The 15,831-nt window shown below is 45.1% G+C and overlaps 1 pseudogene; it reads right to left on the reverse strand.

Moving 5' to 3' along the window:
• The window catches only part of LOC115129462 (neuronal acetylcholine receptor subunit alpha-7-like), a 98,597-nt pseudogene extending 84,916 nt beyond the window's left edge, over window positions 1–13,681 (reverse strand).
• Window positions 13,682–15,831: the final 2,150 nt, after the last annotated feature.

The following is a 15,831-nucleotide window of genomic DNA, read 5'->3' on the forward strand; positions in this document are numbered from 1 at the left end:
GTGTTTGATGGGGTTGAGGTCAGGGCTCTGTGCAGGCCAGTCAATTTCTTCCACACCGATTTCAACAAACCATTTCTGTATGGACCTAGCTTCGTCCATGGGGGCATTGTCGTGCTGAAACAGGAAAGAGCCTTCCCCAAACTGTTGCCACAAAGATGGAAGCACAAAATCATCTAGAATGCCATTTTATGCTGTAGTGTTAATATTTCCCTTCACTGGAACTAAGGGACCTAGCCCGAACCATGAAAAACAGCCCAGACCATTATTCCTCCACCAAACTTTACAGTTGGTACTATACATTGGGGCAGGTAGTGTTCTCCTTGCATCCGTCAAATCCAGATTTTTCTGTCAGACTGCCAGATGGTGAAGTGTGATTCATCACTCCAGAGAACACGTTTCCACTGCTCCAGAGTCCAATGGCGGCAAGCTTTTCCACTCCAGCCAAAGCTTGAAATTGTGCATGGTGATCTTAGGCTTGTGTGCAGCTGCTAGGCCATGGAAACTAATTTCATGAAGCTCCCGTCAAACAGTTCTCGCGCTGACGTTGCTTCCAGAGGCAGTTTGGAACATGGAACCGACGGCAGACAATTTTTACGCGCAACTTTTTTCACTTGAAAAATACTGCACCAAACCTCTTTGATGTAAAATTGTGCGACTAAGATCTCTGCAAAAACGTCAACATTAATTATGAGCATTTTGAGGAAGTGGCTACGGGTCTTAAGATGGACAATCCCACTATTGTCGCTTTTTCAAGCGATGGTCTTTTAAGGGAGTACGTGAGCGCGCTCCTCCGGTTCACCAAGCTGAGTTCGGGCTAGGCACCAGCAGAATGGAAGCATGCTAAAGCCTTTTCTCTCTCTGTTTTGTTCTCTCTCTCTCTCACACACTCTCTCCAGTCATCAGGGGCTATAGCTAGGTGTTTACTGCTGTTGTCTGTCTCCCTGCTAGAGCTGTGTGTCTGAATAACCAGCAGCCCAATCCCAGAAAGGTTACAGCAAACCTCAGTCCTCTACACGTTACCCTACCGCTAACAAACATGTTTCCTCTAATATATGTTACAACTCCCTTTTTTCTCTGAGATTATTGTCCAGGTAGACTACAGAAGCCCCAAAGCAACTTCCAGACACACACAAACATGTTCCAGTTAAAACACACCTTAATGGTAATATATGGTAATATGGATATGAAGCTTACCTTACCACTTGTGTGTGTGAAAGTGGGGGGGATTGGTAGCTTCACAGCCCAGCCCAGCCCAGCACACTCTGACAGAATGACATACATTGATAGCCATCTCTCTCTGTCTATCATTCTCTCTCGCTCCTTCCGCTCCCTCTCTCCATCTTTCATTCCCCATTAATATGAGCTTTTTTTGTTTCTGCTGTCCTGACACCTGACTGATTCTCTGAGTCTCTGTTTATTTTTTATTTTATTTTACCTTTATTTAACTAGGCAAGTCAGTTAACCTCTCTAGGGTAGGGCAGCATTCGGTATTTTGGATGAAAAGCATGCCCAAATTAAACCGCCTGCTACTCGGGCCCAGAAGATATGATATGCATATAACTACTGGTAGATTTGGATAGAAATCATTCTAAAGTTTCCAGAACTGTCAAAATAGTGTCTGTGAGTATAACACAACTGATTTGGCAGGCGAAAACCTGAGAAAAATCCATTCAGGAATGTTTTTTTGGGGGGGGTTGTAGTTTTCTATTCAATGCCATTACAGTATCCATTGACATAGGACTCAATTTGCAGTTCCTATGCCTTCCAGTCTTTAGAAATTGTTTCAGGCTTGTATTCTTATAAATGAGGGAGTAAGACCAGTCTGAATGAGTGGACCCTTACGTGTCACAGAGCTTTTTCATGCGCAATCCCAAGAGAGTGCATTTCTTGTTTACCTTTTTTTTTTTACAACGTTATTGTCCGGTTGAAATATTATAGATCATTTAGGCTAAAAACAACCTGAGGATTGAATATAAACATAATTTCACATGTTTCTATGAACTTTACGGATACAATTTGGATTTTTTGTCTGCGTTTGAGCCTGTGGATTACTGAAGAAAACGCGCGAACAAAACGTTTTTGGGATATAAAGCAACTTTATCGGACAAAAGGAACATTTATTGAGTAAATGAATGTCTTCTGAGTGCCACCAAATGAAGATCATCAAAGGTAAGGGATTAATTTTATCTCTATTTCTGAGTTTTGTAACGCTTCTGCTTGGCTGGTTACTGTTTGTAATAATTTGTCAACTGGGCAATGTTCTGGGCTAGGTATGTTCTGGGCTAGGTATGCTTTTGCCGAAAAGGATTATAAGTCTGACACTGTGGTTGAATTAACAAGAAGTTCATCTTTAAACCTATGTAAAATATGTTTTGTTTTCTGAATTTTTATAATGAGCATTTCTGTATTTGGCGCTCTGCAATTTCACTGGATGGGACGCTAGCGTCCAACATACCCTAGAGAGGTTTTAAGAACAAATTCTTATTTTCAATGACGGCCTAGGAACTGTGGGTTAACTGTCTTGTTCAGGGGCAGAATGACAGATTTGTACCTTGTCAGCTCGGGGATTCGATCTTGCAACCTTTTGGTTACTAGTCCAATGCTCTAACCACTAGGCTACCCTGCCGCCACAAATAACAAAGTTTAACCGTCCTAATAGTGTGTAATGTTTGTTCGCTTTAAAACAAAACTGCCTCTGAACTAGTAGGCTGAGAAAGCCTAAAGAAGAAGTGTCCTAATGCATTATCTAGTAGATGGAAGTAGACGCCTTGTAAGTAGACGTATAAAGAGCGTTATCCGTGTTCTAATGTGTTCTTCATTGTGAGCTGATTTACCCTGAAGCACATGAACCAGGAAAAGGGCCTCTGTTCTGGGTAGCATCTGCAAACAGAAGCTGAGACAAGACAACCCCCCCGCCTCGGCCTAATCCAAAACACACACACACACACACACTCTCTCTCTCTCTGATAAGACTGACAGCCTCCCTCTATCCCTCCCTCCTCAATGATCATGCCCCATCTGAGACTCTTTACTGGGTAGGTACGCTCAGATGTGCACCCCACATTCAGCTCCAGACACAAGGCACAGGCTGGAGCCTAGAATGAGAGTTCCTCCTTCTGCACCAAGACTCCCTGAGACTAGAGCTAGCCGTCATTGATTTCAATCAATTTTGCGTAGTTTTTGACGAGTTTGCGTCATATTTCTGTCTATACTTTTCGTTGAGGCTTGCGTCGATGCATGCTTTTCGAAATGTGTACAAGCAGAGTGCGCATCCGTGCCCCGTTTCGCATACTTTGATTTGGACTTATGCTCTGGCCCTGCCGTACTTCAATGTGCGTGCTCGGAGCACGGTCGTACGCATATTGAGAAACACCCAAAGTCTCAAAAAGAACAGAAAATAGAACAGTAAGGGACATAGGGCCAGAGTTTAGACCCTGGAAGGGACAGAACAGGGTGTGTTTCGAGACCACTCCCCAGAATCTCTGCTCTGTCTCTCGAAACACACCATGCAATATTAATGCAGAGTGATGGGAAGACAGTCACAGCTATGTAAGGTATGCAAATCACAAGAACTTCTCTCTCTCTCTCTCTCACATACACACAAGAACCCAGACAAAAGGATGTAACTAATGGCGACCCAGACCTTCACGGGTGTCCTTTTAACTGCCTGTCAGAAAGCCATCCCAAGGTGAAGAAACAAAGGACCCATATCGCAATAATGTCACAGTGATAGATGAGGTTTTTAAACAGCTTGGAGTAATACATGTGCGCTGTTCTACAACTACTAAACAAGTGTTTTAAAATACACCCAAAAACCCATTGTGAAGACAGAATGTGTCCAAAGTGGAACCCTATTCAAATCAAATCAAATGTATTTGTCACATACACATGGTTAGCAGATGTTAGTGCGAGTGTGGCGGAATGCTTGTGCTTCTAGTTCTGACAATGCAGTAATAACCAATGAGTAATCTAACCTAACAATTCCACAGCTACTACCTTATACACACAAGTGTAAAGGGATAAAGAATATGTACATACAGATATATGAATGAGTGATGGTACAGAACGGCATAGGCAAGATGCAGTAGATGGTATAGAGTACAGTATATACATATGAGATGAGTAATGTAGGGTATATAAACATAGTGGCATAGTTTAAAGTGGCAAGTGATACATGTATTACATAAAGATGGCAAGATGCAGTAGATGATATAGAGTACAGTATATACATATACATATGAGATGAGTAATGTAGGGTATGTAACCATTATATTAAGTGGCATTGTTTAAAGTGGCTAGTGATACATTTTTTACATCAATTTCCATTATTAAAGTGGCTGGAGCTGAGTCAGTATGATGGCAGCAGCCACTCAATGTTAGTGGTGGCTGTTTAACAATCTGATGCCCTTGAGATAGAAGCTGTTTTACAGTCTCTCGGTCCCTGCTTTGATGCACCTGTACTGACCTCGCCTTCTGGATGATAGCGGGGTGAACAGGCAGTGGCTCGGGTGGTTGTTGTCCTTGATGATCTTTATGGCCTTCCTGTGACATCGGGTGGTGTAGGTGTCCTGGAGGGCAGGTAGTTTGCCCCCGGTGATGCGTTGTGCAGAACTCACTATCCTCTGGAGAGCCTTACGGTTGTGGGCGGAGCAGTTGCCGTACCAGGCGGTGATACAGCCCGACAGGATGCTCTCGATTGTGCATCTGTAGAAGTTTGTGAGTGCTTTTGGTGACAAGCCCCCAAAAAAATTCAGCCTCCTGAGGTTGAAGAGGCGCTGCTGCGCCTTCTTCACAACGCTGTCTGTGTGGGTGGACTAAATCAGTTTGTCTGTGATGTGTACGCCGAGGAACTTAAAACGTTCTACCCTCTCCACTACTGTCCCGTCGATGTGGATAGGGGGGTGCTCCCTCTGCTGTTTCCTGAAGTCCACAATCATCTCCTTTGTTTTGTTGACGTTGAGTGGGAGGTTATTTTCCTGACACCACACTCCGAGGGCCCTCACCTCCTCCCTGTAGGCCATCTCGTCGTTGTTGGTAATCAAGCCTACCACTGTAGTGTCGTCCGCAAACTTGATGATTGAGTTGGAGGCGTGCATGGCCACGCAGTCGTGGGTGAACAGGGAGTTCAGGAGAGGGCTCAGAACGCACCCTTGTGGGGCCCCAGTGTTGAGGATCAGCGGGGTGGAGATGTTGTTACCTACCCTCACCAACAGGGGGCGGCCCGTCGGGAAGTCCAGTACCCAGTTGCACAGGGCGGGGTCGAGACCCAGGGTCTCGAGCTTGATGACGAGTTTGGAGGGTACTATGGTGTTAAATGCTGAGCTGTAGTTGATGAACAGCATTCTCACATAGGTATTCCTCTTGTCCAGATGGGTTAGGGCAGTGTGCAGTGTGCAGTGCGATTGCGTCGTCTGTGGACCTATTGGGACGGTAAGCAAATTGGAGTGGGTCTAAGGTGTCAGGTAGGGTGGAGGTGATATGGTTCTTGACTAGTCTCTCAAAGCACTTCATGATGACGGAAGTGAGTGCTACGGGGCAGCAGTCGTTTAGCTCAGTTACCTTAGCTTTCTTGGGAACAGGAACAATGGTGGCCCTCTTGAAGCATGTTGGAACAGCAGACTGGGATAAGGATTGATTGAATATGTCCGTAAACACACCAGCCAACTGGTCTGCGCATGCTCTGAGGACGTGACTGGGGATACCGTCTGGGCCTGCAGCCTTGCGAGGGTTAACACGTTTAAATGTTTTACTCAAGTCGGCTGCAGTGAAGGAGAGCCCGCATGTTTTGGTTGCGGGCCGTGTCAGTGGCACTGTATTGTCATCAAATCGAGCAAAAAAGTTATTTAGTCTGTCTGGGAGCAAGACATCCTGGTCCACAACGGGGCTGGTTTTCTTTTTGTAATCTATGATTGACTGTAAACCCTGCCAGATACCTCTTGTGTCTGAGCCGTTGAATTGCGACTCTACTTTGTCTTTACACTGACACTTAGCTTGTTTGATTGCCTTGTGGAGGGAATAGATACACTGTTTGTATTCGGTCATGTTTCCGGTAACCTTGCCCTGGTTAAAAGCAGTGGTTCGCGCTTTCAGATTCACGCGAATGCTGCTATCAATCCGCGGTTTCTGGTTTGGGAATGTTTTAATCGTTGCTGTGGGTATAACATCTCCGATGCACTTTCTAATGAACTCGCTCACCGAATCAGCGCATTCGTCAATGTTGTTGTTGGACGCAATGCGGAACATATCCCAATCCACGTGATCGAAGCAGTCTTGAAGCGTGGAATCAGATTGGTCGGACCAGCGTTGAACAGACCTGAGCGCGGGAGCTTCCATTTTTAGTCTCTGTCTATAGGCTGGAAGCAACAAAATGGAGTCGTGGTCAGCTTTTCCAAAAGGAGGGCGGGGGGCCTTATATGCGTCGCTGAAGTTAGAATAACAATGATCCAGGGTTTTACCAGCCCTGGTAGCACAATCGATATGCTGATAGAATTTAGGGAGTCTTGTTTTCAGATTATCCTTGTTAAAATCCCCAGCTACAATGAATGCTGCCTCAGGATATGTGGTTTCCAGTTTACATAGAGTCAAATAAAGTTTGTTCAGGGCCATCGATGTGTCTGCTTGGGGGGGAATATATACGGCTGTGATTATAATCGAAGATAATTCCCTTGGTAGATAATGCGGTCGACATTTGATTGTGAGGAATTCTAATTCAGGTGAACAGAAGGACTCGAGTTCCTGTATGTTGTTATGATCACACCACGTCTCGTTAATCATAAGGCATACCCCCCCGCCCCTCTTCTTACCAGAAAGATGCTTGTTTCTGTCTGCGCGATGCGTGAAGAAACCAACTGGCTGCACCGACTCTGTTAGCGTCTCTTGAGTGAGCCATGTTTCCGACTATTCCCTATATAGTGCACTACTTCTGTCCAGAGCCCTATGGGCCTTGTGAAGGCAATATGGTGGCATTTGTGACACAGATAGAATTGATTTGACCACAGGAAGAGTGTTCCAATATTTCAAGCACATTTTTCAATATTGTGTTCAGTGTTTTACTGAAACAATCAGTGTTTTACTTTCCAGTCATTGCCTGTTGGGTAGTGGAGGCTCCAGATGGAATACAACTAGTACAGATGTTGTGTCTTCACTCTTACATCAAAGTATAGTTGTGCATATTCCCTGACCTATTTTCCACCCAAACCCACCCACAGAGAGGGGGGAGGGGGGGGGGGGGTAAACAGAGGGATGGAGGGCAGAGAGAAGTGAGTGGGAGAGGGGGGGGGTGAGTGGAGAGGGACAGTAGAGAGAGTTCAAACATAAAAACAATGCCACAAGAAATTACACATTTTCACACGAGGGAGTTGAAAAGCATCAGTGGCTTTCTAAGGCTGACTCTTCATCTTAATTCAAATCAAATCAAATCCAATTTTATTTGTCACATACACATGGTTAGCAGATGTTAATGCGAGTGTAGCGAAATGCTTGTGCTTCTAGTTCCGACAATGCAGTGATAACCAACAAGTAATCTAACTAACAATTCCAAAACTACTGTCTTATACACAGTGTAAGGGGATAAGGAATATGTACATAAGGATATATGAATGAGTGATGGTACAGAGCAGCATACAGTAGATGGTATCGAGTACAGTATATACATATGAGATGAGTATGTAGACAAAGTAAACAAAGTGGCATAGTTAAAGTGGCTAGTGACATAAGGATGCAGTCGATGATCTAGAGTACAGTATATACGTATGCATATGAGATGAATAATGTAGGGTAAGTAACATTATATAAGGTAGCATTGTTTAAAGTGGCTAGTGATATATTTACATCATTTCCCATCAATTCCCATTATTAAAGTGGCTGGAGTTGGGTCAGTGTCAATGACAGTGTGTTGGCAGCAGCCACTCAATGTTAGTGGTGGCTGTTTAACAGTCTGATGGCCTTGAGATAGAAGCTGTTTTTCAGTCTCTCGGTCCCAGCTTTGATGCACCTGTACTGACCTCGCCTTCTGGATGATAGCGGGGTGAACAGGCAGTGGTTCGGGTGGTTGATGTCCTTGATGATCTTTATGGCCTTCCTGTAAACATCGGGTGGTGTAGGTGTCCTGGAGGGCAGGTAGTTTGCCCCGGTGATGCGTTGTGCAGACCTCACTACCCTCTGGAGAGCCTTACGGTTGAGGGCGGAGCAGTTGCCGTACCAGGCGGTGATACAGCCCGCCAGGATGCTCTCGATTGTGCATCTGTAGAAGTTTGTGAGTGCTTTTGGTGACAAGCCGAATTTCTTCAGCCTCCTGAGGTTGAAGAGGCGCTGCTGCGCCTTCTTCACGACGCTGTCAGTGTGAGTGGACCAATTCAGTTTGTCTGTGATGTGTATGCCGAGGAACTTAAAACTTGCTACCCTCTCCACTACTGTTCCATCGATGTGGATAGGGGGTGTTCCCTCTGCTGTTTCCTGAAGTCCACAATCATCTCCTTAGTTTTGTTGACGTTGAGTGTGAGGTTATTTTCCTGACACCACACTCCGAGGGCCCTCACCTCCTCCCTGTAGGCCGTCTCGTTGTTGTTGGTAATCAAGCCTACCACTGTTGTGTCGTCCGCAAACTTGATGATTGAGTTGGAGGCGTGCGTGGCCACGCAGTCGTGGGTGAACAGGGAGTACAGGAGAGGGCTCAGAACGCACCCTTGTGGGGCCCCCGTGTTGAGGATCAGCGGGGAGGAGATGTTGTTGCCTACCCTCACCACCTGGGGGCGGCCCGTCAGGAAGTCCAGTACCCAGTTGCACAGGGCGGGGTCGAGACCCAGGGTCTCGAGCTTGATGACGAGCTTGGAGGGTACTATGGTGTTGAATGCCGAGCTGTAGTCGATGAACAGCATTCTCACATAGGTATTCCTCTTGTCCAGGTGGGTTAGGGCAGTGTGCAGTGTGGTTGAGATTGCATCGTCTGTGGACCTATTTGGGCGGTAAGCAAATTGGAGTGGGTCTAGGGTGTCAGGTAGGGTGGAGGTGATATGGTCCTTGACTAGTCTCTCAAAGCACTTCATGATGACGGAAGTGAGTGCTACGGGGCGGTAGACGTTTAGCTCAGTTACCTCAGTTACCTTACCTCATGTGTGTGAGTGTTGCTACTGTTGAAACCCCTTCTCCCACCCTGCATCACTGGGCTCAGAGTGTGGGTGGGGTATGATGGGGGTAAACTAGGGGTATGTGGTATGGCTAGGGTAAACTAGCATGGTAATGACGGTATAGGGGCTGGGCTGAGATGACGTGAGTGGTTGACAATCTATACTCCTGTGGTCAGACCCACCCACCCAGCCTCCATCTCAGGTCCCTTGTCTTTAATCCTAATCTAATCCAATGTCACGCCACAGTAGAACAGACCCATCACAGCTGCTACACGTGTATTTGCATTCATATACATTAACTTTGACCTCTTACACAGATTAAAGAAAACAAGGCTGGTTATGTAAATCCAAAACTTCATTAGCCTCTTTGGCTCAAAGGCAACAGAAAAATATATCGCATAGCATACATGTATACCATGTAAGCAGTTGCTGTATTTTACCATGCTGCTACTGGGCAGTACTGTAAGCCTTCCTCCTATGGATGCCAATCACAGCGTAAGTAGCCTTGCACAAGCGCCTGTTTATGTAGCGCGAGGCAGCTTGAGGTACAAGTACATCCCCTGGACAGGGCGCGAGTCTATCATCACTGCATTCCTTACCAAAAGGCTGGCTGGACCTCTTTAAAGTCACATAGATCTCATCATTACGCTCATAAGAAACACTTCATTAAAGCCACGAATACACCCAATCAATAATACACAGGATGAGGCAGGAGTGGTTTAATTGACATAAACTAGAGATGAAAGAAAGTGAGAGGCTAGACAGTCTCTCAGGAGTTACTGGTGAGGGAAAGAGAGGGAGAAGAGGTGAGGGAAAGAGAGGGAGAAGAGGTGAGGGAAAGAAAGGGAGAAGAGGGGAAAGAGTGAGGTGTTGCATAGGAATCAGAGACAGATTCATTTATTGACAGATGCCATGCAACTCTACATATTGTATCGATCCAGTGAGGTTAGAGGGAGGTTTAGAGGGAGGTATAGAGAGAAACAATAAAAGCAGAATTTCAATGGTAAAAGTAATATCTCTTCATTGCTCCACAGTTCATCTTACTCTTCAGATGCATCTCATAGAATACTTTCAGAATGTATTGTAAATTAACATAGATCAGCCATTACTGAAAGTTCATGTGTAAATGATTTGATCACTAACACTTGCCTGTATGCATTGCATGGCCTCATGCACAAGAGTGCCCGATCCGAGTGGGAGTAAGGAGTGTAAAGTCTAGAAAAAGCTAGCCTGCGTCAATTATAAATCAAACCGTTAAAAAGAGCAGTCTGTCTATCAGACAATGGTAGGACAAGTCTGCTTGAGACCAAAGCACTGTCTAAACACACTCAAAATGTCACTTTCTCTCTCCCTCCCTCGGTCCCTCCCTCGGTCCCCTGGCCAGTGATGTGAGTGGAGTGGATAGGTGAGGACAGGGAGTGTCCGTGTACTGATACACACAAAGAGACGGTGAAACAATGCGTGGAGACGGTAACACGCAACACACTGGAGAGATGCCTCTGTGCCAAAAACCTCTGTAAACCCTGTGAAGTGCTGCGTCACAGTGCATAAGGTAGACTCAGATGTCAGGGATGTTAAGGGGGAGCGAAGGGCAAGGGAGGACTAAGGCCTTATGCATGAAACACACAGAGAATCTCACTGCCGATAGACTGCTAATAGGTACTTATCCCAGTCGGAGGCCGTTCCTTCTCTCGCTAAAACAAAAATGGTACCTGCTGCGTGCTGACCTGGTAGCGGCGAACCTACCGTTTTCTACTTGTAGAATCGCAATGCTCGTCAGTTGCCAACCATATGACTTTGAGCCAATCAGAGAGCACAAACCTCCACGTGGGGGAGCCAACAGGAGACAACAAAAAGGAACATTTTCTCATTACATCCACGGATAAGCCAGCCACACTTTATATACAATGTCGGCTATGAGATAGTAGCTAGCTAAGTGCACAGACGCAATGCAAACAACACTAAATACTTCCTCCAAGCTAGCTAACCACTGTAGCTAGTATTGACATTATAATTAAATATGAGCTAGTTTCCATGAAACAGCTGCCAAATTAGTGCAGTGTCATTAGCTAGCTAGCTATGCCAGCCCATAGCCAAACATGTGGCTATGGGCTGGCACTGACAGTATGGGATTATGGAGAGTGAATTCAATTGTTTCTTCATCATCTTGCTAGGTAGTTATCTGGCTGTGGCCATCTGGCTTTCTACAAAATAGCAACATTAGCGCAGCTAGCTAGCTAACGTTGGAATCTAGACCATAAGCAAGACACACGGACGCGCATTGCCAAACAGCGCTACTGTCACCCTCTGGTTTGGAGTATTTTAACAAGGCTGAGCTGCTGACGGCTTCAGTTTTTGCTACGTGAACAGCAACCCTACTGGTGTGTCTGAGCTATTGTGTTTTGGAGGCCCCATGCAGAGCCCCCCCCCCCCCCCCAACAAAACCTTTTTTTCATGGATTTATAGTAAACACTTGTAATTTAACTGTAAAAATGTATTACCTTTAAATATGTCATGAACACAACCAGTCATGATGTGTTCATATGATTGTCAAACAAATCACTTCAAAATGTAGGTTACCTTGGCACGTTCATCCAAAATAATTCCAGCATCCGGAACAGTGCACTGTGCACCAGTCAATGTTCCTACAATTCACAAGTGGCTGAAACGGTCTTACCGGAGAAAGCATCCGAGTGAGCAAAACAGCGCCCCTCTGTATTACTATATGTAGCCCATGTATCTGATGCTGTCTGGCCAAAAATAGTATGACATGCCATGGGCCACACATACAGTACATGTCCTCTGCCTCGATGACCATGGCAGTATTATCAGCAGCACCTGTCTTTTTACTAAAGAAATGCTTTAATTGACATAACATTTTTACATAGAAATTATCTTTCTTTCTTGTTCTCTGCCCGTCCTGAAAGCACCTCGTTGCTGCAGCTTAATGTCAATGAAAGTCACGTATGCAATCACATCGCGTGAAACAATGCAGGTGAACTCTTTAGTGTGGAATAGTCCTTTATTATGAACCATTGTGGATGATTAAGGACACTTGTTTCTACTATTATGAGAAAAACTTGGATTAATATTGGTATGAAATATATGTAACAGAGTTAATTATTCTGTCCCTCTCCTCACCCCAACCTGGGCTCGAACCAGGAACACATCTGTAACTGCCTCCCACGAAGCATCGTTCCCCATCGCTCCACAACAGCCTCGGCCCTTGCAGAGCAAGGTAAACAACTACTTCAAGGTATCAGAACGAGTGACGTCGCCGACTGAACAGTTATTAGCGTGCACTGCTAACTCGCTAGCCATTTCACACCGGCTACATATATGTATGGAAAGAAACAATTGATCTATTATGAATTATTATTCAGCTGTTTTGATTAATTTACTTTTTGGGGGGACCGTTTTTGTCGGAAATGTGCCTTAATTAACCTGGGCACAGTGTCCAGGCAAAAAAAAAACTCTCTCCGCATTTCCTTTGTAACTTTTAAGCTTCCTGCTGATTTTGCTGCTGCTGAACCAACCTACTGATGGGGAGGGGACTCGAGCAGAGAAATTATTATACAAAATATATATTACTAGTGTTATTTGTATTAATTATTCCTCTTCTGCCTAATGGTAAATCCACCACTGGGGAGGGGAGGGAGAACGGGGCAGTGAAAAATAACGAATTACATTATCCCTATGAATAAGCACAACGTGCGCACACACATTTAACTATTTTACATGAACTCCAAAATGATGGACTGCACATGCATGATATTATATCGTACATAACTCCTACCATCTAGAATGGATGACATAATCTTGCTGTACCTAACAACAGAATGCACTGTGACAAGTAAGGAAAAGACACTATGAAGTATAATAACGCAACAACACTGTAGCCTCTTCCCAAAGCAAACCGCATCACAACTGTATTTCTGCTTTAATCAAAGCTAACAGGTTTCATTGAAGAAGAAGAAGAAGAAGAAGAAGAAGAAGAAGAAGAAGAAAAAAGCCACTTTCCTTTCATATACATTTCCCCCTTCTGTGTTCCTTCCTTTAAAATTGTTTAAAAAAATGTGCCCAGAACTACCTGGAAAACCAAAAACTAGACCTAGCCTGCTTTGGTGTCCCGCGTAGGTGACTAAACTCCACTCCACGGTGAAGGAGGTTTCGGATGAACTTCGAGTGGAGTTTAATCAGCTAGTGTCCCAACCAAAACTCAAACCAGAGTAACTAGCCTACCATGGTTATAGCATACATTGACGCCACATACTCCAAACAGGCATGCAACATCGTTCAACAGAGATAAGTGGACCTGGATCCCGCCATACCTTTGAAAAGGACCGCCATCCATAGATAGATCCCAATCGAACACGGTCCAAAAAACGTGCGGCACCGCATCCTTGTGTTCACAGGAATCCGACGTCCCGCGAGTCTTCACTGGCGGCTAGATTGAAATTGCTCGCTCAACTCGGATATGAGCACTTGGTTGGGAAAGGGTGAGAGTGAGTGCGGTAGATATAGTTAACAACATTTGCGTGTGCACGCTGCTTAAAACACATTCTCATACATTGTCAAATCATAGTCTGCTGTAATGAAATAAATTTAGCGCATAACAAAAATACAACCGGAATTGTCGGTTAACATGATATGATGACCATGTGAATCTTACACCAAACTTGTGGCTGACGTTAGGATGTCCCTCTTCGCTCGCTTACCTTTTCCGTGACTCTCTGCTCCTCTGGTCTGTTCGACGCGCGCGACAGGGTTCGCGTCGTCTCCCCTAAGAGGGCTTTCCACTATTTACCACAGCCACAAACTCAAAATTGTCTTGTCAAAATTCATGAAAACGCGAACATTCGCTTTTTGGTCAACATTTAAGGTTAGGCATACGGTTAACAGTGTAGTTAAGGTTAGGGCTAAGGTTAGGTTTAGGGTTTTTTTAAATCACATTTTAAGAAGAGAAATTGAATAAAATACTTTGGCTGTGGTAACTAGTGAAGACCCGTTAAGAGTTTATAGATTCAGAAGGGGCTTAGTGTTGAGGTCAGAGTCTGGTTTTTATAGTTTTACAGTAAATATGACCATCCATGTTCTTGTGAGTGAGTTGTAACCTATAGGCTAGCAAAAACAGAGGAAGGGAGTGAATAGGTCATAGACAGTAAAGTATAATAGATGAATGGGCTAAAAGGTGGAACTCCTCTACGTTAGTATTGTTTAGTGCTAACCGTCAAAAGGCATTTTTGCCATTCTAGTATTAATTAACTTCATTTAGGTCTGTTTATCCTATTTTTTTCCTCTGGCCGGGCTTGTACAGTAATCAATTGATCTATTTATTCCATTCCATAAATAATTTAAACGAGAATATAATCCGATAAACGGTGATGGGGAAACACTACGCAATAAAGCGTGCCAATTGCGCTGCCTTCTCTCTCTCTCTCAAACTGGAATTTCCATGTGTAGACTACTTTAAAAAGCGATCTAAAGAAAAGCAACATTGACATGTTTGTTCTTGCCATTTTACAGTTCGGTTGTCTTGATCCCAGCAGGACGGTTTGATTTGTGCACACTGACATGCGCGTTGCACACAATAGGCTAGCGGTTGGGAGAGGGAGAGCCAGACAGGAACTGTCCAGTGCTTGGTGGTGCTGTCTCTGTCTGCGCCGTGTCTATCCTGTCTGGGACAGCCGAGGTGTCCATGTCGCCCTCTGAATCTAGAACTCTTTTGCAGGTCTAAATTTGCTCTGTCATTTCACCGCTTGGGATGAGGCAAAGTGTGTCTGAGTGTGTGAGTTTGTGTGTGTGTTTCCTCATTCAGCGTCACTAACACACCAGACACCAGGAGAATTTGTTCCCAATGTGCTACTGCCTCCCACGCCGTATCCCTTCCATACTCCTGGGGGACTTTCCTTTCACTGAGAGCAGTAAACACATAATGCTCACAAACACACACTTTGAGGTAAGCAATAATACACACACTCTGCTCAGAGTAGACAGATCTGTCACAGGGGAAATTTTCTGAACTCTTGAGCTGCTAGGGTGAGAGAGATTTTTTTTCTCTCTTTTCAATCTTTTCCCCATTTCTCTCTATACCCCCTCTCTCTCTTCTGTCTCGCTCTACCCCCCTCCTCTCTGCTCTCTACCCGCCCCCCCTCCTCTCTGCTCTCTGCTCTCCCCCCTCTCTGCTCTCTACCCGCCCCCCCCTCTCTGCTCTCTACCCGCCCCCTCCTCTCTGCTCTCTACCCGCCCCCTCCTCTCTGCTCTCTACCCGCCCCCCTCCTCTCTGCTCTCTACCCGCCCCCCATCCTCTCTGCTCTCTCACACTGTTGGAGGTGATATCCAGAGTGACAGAGACTCAGTGGCCTGGTCTTTACCAGCAGGAGCACCACTGTGAGCTCGAGATCCGATATGGCAGCAGGACAGACCACAGGAGTCAGCAAGCACCGTGTGTGTGTGTGTGTGTGTGTGTGTCTCTGTGTGTGTGTGTGACAGAGAATGAGAGATATGGTGTTTTACAGAGGTGGAAACAAAGGGGAGGTTGGGAGTGAAACAGTGAGTGAGAAAATAATCTGATGAGGGAGGGATGCTTGAGAGATGGAGTTAGATAAAGAGGACAAAGCTGCTTGGCTCATGTTATTATTATTATTATTTTTTAATATTGTATACATGAGATGTGCTGTACTAATGGGATTTAATGCAGTAGACT

This window comes from Oncorhynchus nerka, linkage group LG5 (genome assembly GCF_034236695.1).
Source record: "Oncorhynchus nerka isolate Pitt River linkage group LG5, Oner_Uvic_2.0, whole genome shotgun sequence".
Lineage (NCBI taxonomy): Eukaryota > Metazoa > Chordata > Actinopteri > Salmoniformes > Salmonidae > Oncorhynchus > Oncorhynchus nerka.